Source organism: Venturia canescens, chromosome 4 (assembly GCF_019457755.1).
Source record: "Venturia canescens isolate UGA chromosome 4, ASM1945775v1, whole genome shotgun sequence".
NCBI classification, from domain to species: Eukaryota; Metazoa; Arthropoda; class Insecta; order Hymenoptera; family Ichneumonidae; genus Venturia; species Venturia canescens.
The window spans coordinates 202,501-207,500 of NC_057424.1; the positions used below are offsets into that span (position 1 = coordinate 202,501).

The 5,000-nt window shown below is 64.7% G+C and overlaps 1 pseudogene; it reads right to left on the minus strand.

Annotated features, from left to right (window-relative positions):
- Positions 1–3,872: 3,872 nt before the first annotated feature.
- LOC122410320 (uncharacterized) overlaps positions 3,873–5,000 on the minus strand; it is a 3,664-nt pseudogene continuing 2,536 nt past the window's right edge.

The window sequence follows — 5,000 nt, forward strand, 5'->3', positions numbered from 1 at the left end:
CAGGGGGTCCAGAGCCAGATTCCAGAGAATAGGCCCCGACATCGACCCCTGCGGGCAGCCCCGAACGACGTCCAGCTCAACACGACCAAACCGAGAAGCCATAAACGCCTGTCGGCCGCTGAAAAAGCTCCGCCAGACACCCCATTCGGGACATCCGGCGGCGCCCAGGATCCCGAGGATCGTGTCCCAGCTCAGGTGGTCGAAGGCTCCCCTAAAATCCACAAACGTTCCGAGTGTGTATTTCTGGGGAGACTCCTGAACCACCCTCATGGCCAGGTGCCACGCGTCCTCGGTGCTCCTTCCAGCTCTGAAGCCAAACTGCCGGTCCGAGAGGGAGTGAACCTCTCTCGCCTCCAACCTCCGGACCAAGATCTTCTCCAGCAGCTTACCCAGCACCGAAAGGAGGCTGATCGGCCGATACGACCCAGCCTCGTCAGGCGGCTTCTCGGGACCCTTGAGAATGGCCACGACGCGGGCGCTTTTCCACTGGGGTGGGAACACTCCAGCTTCCAAGCAGCCGTTGTACATGGCCAGGGTCAGGTTCGGGGCATACGCAGCCAGCGCCCGGACCATCCTGACGGTGATCCCGTCCGGTCCAGGCGCGCTGTTCGGCTTCATCCTTCTCAGGGCGAGGTTCATCTCTACCGGCGTTATGGGGGCAGGAGGATCAGGCACTGGGTGGATAACCTCCTCTCGGGGCTCCCGCTCGGGAAGCCTCGGGAAGAAGCGCTCCAAAAGCGCCCTGGCACTTGCTTCCCATGAGGTTGCAAGCGCCCCTCCGACCCTCACGCCGCCGATGTCGACTGGGCCCCGCCGGCCCCTGAGAATCCTATAGACGGTTCCCCAGGGATCCGCGTTGCCCACCTCGCCCACAAAAGCCCGCCAATCCCCTTCCTTCTTTTCGAGGACCAGGCGATGGTAGCTCCGGTACAGCTCTCTGTAAGCACCCCGGAGCGCTGCCTGGACCTCTGGAGGGTCTTCTCGCCTCCGCGACCGCTGCAGGGCCACCCTGCCCCGCCTCGCGAGCCTCCTCGCCGAGGTCAGCTCCCGACACCACCAGCGGGATCTCTTTCGCGTCCCCGTGCCCGCCGCCTCCAGCCGAGAGTCGTTCACGCCTTGAATCAAGGCCGTGACCGCCTCAGCGAAGGCAACAGGCCCGCCCGCCGCGAGTGCCTCTCTGTCAACGCCCGCCGCAGCCAGTCCCAAGGCGGCGCCATAAGCGCCCCAGTTCACGCCGGCGGTCCGCCACCTGTGAACAGGCAGCGGAAGATCGGCGTCTCCGTCTCTCCGAAGAAGGGTCACACAAATCGCGTTGTGGTCCGAGTGCACCAGATCCGGCAGGATTTCCCACCTCGTCCGGTACACGCGGTCAACACCCTTCGCCAGAGTGACGTCGACATCCGACCTACCCGCAGGCCCGTCGAACGTGAACTCACGGGACGGTTCGTTCAGGACCTCCAAGTCGCAAGCGACTATGAAGTTCTCGAACTCCCCACCCCGCGCCTCGTTCTCGGCTCCTCTCATGCGGTTCTTGGAGTGCCACAGGCGGGACACGGCGTTCGCATCCATGCCTGCCATCACGGGAGCCTCTCGCAGCTGGGTAAAAACCCATTCCAGATACTGGAAGTAGCTGTCGAGCGGCGCCCCGTGGCGGCAGTACACGGAGCATAGGTACATAGTACCAAAAACACCGCGAACCCACACAGTAGCACCCCCTTCACCGCCAGGCACGGTCACCACCGTGGCGTCGAGCGTCGCGTCCGAGAGGACCACGGCCGACTTACCGTCGCCGCTCTGAAAAACCCGCATCCAGGCCGGGAGCCCCGCGACGACACCCCCCCGCCGCAGATAAGGTTCTTGCAGCAGGGCGGCGGCGTAGCGGCCCTCAACGAGGACCTGGCCGAGCTCAGCCATCACCCCCCGGGAACGCCGGCAGTTTAACTGGAGGACCCGGAGTCTCTGTGACTCCGGGTCGCCCAGCCCACCGGCAACTACCGGCTCAGGGTGCTGGCTAGCCATTTCCGGCGTTCGGCTCACCAGCCGGGGGGGCCCTGGGGCGGTCCCGCTCGCCGGCCACAGCGGCCCTTTCCAGGGCGAGCTCCTCCTGGTAGAGGGGGCACGTGCCGTCCAGCGCGCCATGGGCAGCGCCTAGGCCGTGCTCCCTGCAGTTTGCACAGCAGGGAGGCCCCCCTCTCGCCGGGCAACCGGCGGCCACGTGGCCATCACCGGCACACCAGCCGCACGTCACCGTGCGCTTGCGGCAGGACGCCGCCGAGTGGCCGAAGCCGAGGCACCGGAAGCACCGGTCCGCCTCGACGTAGTCCCGCACGGCGCACGAGTGCCAGCCCAGGAGGACTCGCCCATTGCGCAGCAGCACAGTCGCGAGCTGAGGCTCGGCCTCCAACACCCACATGGAACTCCGGGGGCCAGGCCCCCTGCCGTTCATCTTCCGGCCGACCCTGACCGACTCGCGGAACTCCTGCTCCGAAAGGTCAGGGGCGTTTTGGGCCCGGATGGCGGTCAGAACCGCAGCCTCCGTCTCGCCCGCGGGTACAGCGACCACCGCGACCTTAGTCCGGGGCGCCTCCGGCGCAGCGACGGTCAGACCACCCTCGCGGATGGCCTCGCTCGACCTCAAGAACTGCAGTTCCTCCTGCGTGCGGGTCTCAACCAGGACCCCACCCTGAACGACTCTGACACCCGTCACGCAGACGTTCGCCTCCCCCGGGTTCACGAGGGCCTTCAGGCGGTCCCTGACCGCCGTGGGCCCCATAGAGCCAGCCTCCGCCGCCCTTATAAGGACGGCGTTGGCCGGGGGCGCACGTGGTGGCCGCCTCGGCGGGCGCGGTCGAGGGGGGCGTGGCGCCGCCGCCACCTCCGCCGGTCTCGGCTGAGCATTTCCGGGGGCCGGTGCCCCCACGGCCTGCGCAAACGTGAGCGGGCGCCCGGGGTTCACGGGAGCTACGGGGCGCGGGCCCGGCCCGGCATTTCCTGCCCCCGCGGCCACCTGGCGCACCAGCAGCTCGGTCGCCGAGTGCAGCCCTGCGCACTCGCCCGACAGGTTCTCGACCCGGCCAGTCACGGCGACGAGGAGGGACATAATCCCCTCCACCCTGTCGCCGATGAAAGAGGCCGAGGTCTTCACCACCTTGTTCGCCGGGTCCGTCACGTGGGCCCTGATCTCACCGACCAGCTGCTCGGCACGCGCCATCAGCTCCACGGGGCTGACCGTCCTCGGTGGCCCCTCGCCGCCAAACGCCGTCGGTGGCACCTGCACACCCGCTCTCGGCATGGCCGGTGCTGCAGCGGCACCCGGCCGCTGCGCGGGGCGCGCGGGACGCCCAGTCGCAGCGGCTCCCTCCGGCGCCCTCTTCTTCGGAGCCGCCTTCCATTTCGGCTTCCTGGACTCGGGTGGCTTCGCCCCCGACGTTACCCCGGAGCCCGTGGCGACGCTCTTCGATCCGGTGGCGATGGCGAGCGATTTCGCCGACCGAGAGCCCGCATCGTCGCTTAGCTCCATGTCGGCGGACCAGTCGGACACCGCTCCGTCCGACACCACACCGCTGCGGCCTTCATAGACCGCCCTTTTTCCAGCCCGCCTCTTCGAGGCCACCTTCTTCCACGAGGCCGGACCCGGCCGCTCGCTCGTGGCGGTCTCTGCCGCCGACGAGGATCCAGCCGAGTCAGACAGTGGCGGCGCTTTTCTCTTCGCCCCTGGTGAAGCCGGCGGACCCATGGGGGTACCCTTACCGGCCACCGAATCTCTCCCCGCCATCAAAGCGGCCGCGCCGGCGCCGACGACAGGCCTTTCTCTCTCCCTCGCAACTCCCTCTCCCGATGTTTGGGTCGTGGGCAACCCAGTGTCCGTGCGCACCTTTTCATCTTTATTGATATCGGAAGTAGATAGGGACAGTGGGAATCTCGTTAATCCATTCATGCGCGTCACTAATTAGATGACGAGGCATTTGGCTATCTTAAGAGAGTCATAGTTACGACCGCACCGGGGGGTCAGGGGGGGCGGTTAGCCCCCCCTGTGACCGTGGCTCCCCGGGTGTCGGCGGCGTTCTACAGCTGACCTTATGACGCTAGAATCCCCAAGCGAACCGTGCATAAAGCATTACAGCCGTGCGGCAGTTAACGTATAACCCCCTTTAGGCCCGGACCATCGCTTGGGTCAGACGTAGGCAGCTCAGACAACCGAACTACAACGCGCCGGTTATACCGGTTCTCATTATGCCTTTAAGGTTAGGCAGGAACCATCGAAAAAGGAAAGTGCCAGTGAGCACACAATTATATCAGCGACTCGGATACTAGTGACTCCCCGTAGGAAGCTCCGACACCTCAAACGTCGCCACGACTCGGATCCTAGTGACTCCCCGTAGGGAGCTCCGACACCTCAAGCGTCGTACTTCTTCGACCGGGATTAGGCGGCACCACTCGCCATACCCGCTTAAGGAACATGCACGCATGAATGTTTGCAAGATTCCCACTAACGCCTCCTGATTCTCTGGCACCACGCCCCTGAGAGGCCGACACCAGTTAGGTGGGCACGAGTTAAGCCGTTCCTCGTGGGGCCCCCACCACCCTCAGATCCTCGTGTTAGTAGAGTTCCCTCTACAACCGTGACGAGTCACGGGCGAAGGCGCTTTCGCGTATCTTCTCCCACATATCTTTACTCAATGTTCAGCCACTTTTCTCCGCCACCTCGGAGGTAATAGTCATTCCACTAAGTTTTAGGGGTAAACGGCATGTGGTCTACAACTGCAAGACTCGGATACTAGTGCTTCAGGTCATGCGCCCTGGCCCGACACCTCAAACGACACCGTTTACCCGCGCTTGCTTGAATTTCTTCACGTTGACATTCAGAGCACTGGGCAGAAATCACATTGCGTCAACACCCGCGAGGGCCATCGCAATGCTTTGTTTTAATTAGACAGTCGGATTCCCCTAGTCCGTGCCAGTTCTGAGCTGAGCGTTGAATGGCGGCCGAAGAGGACGAC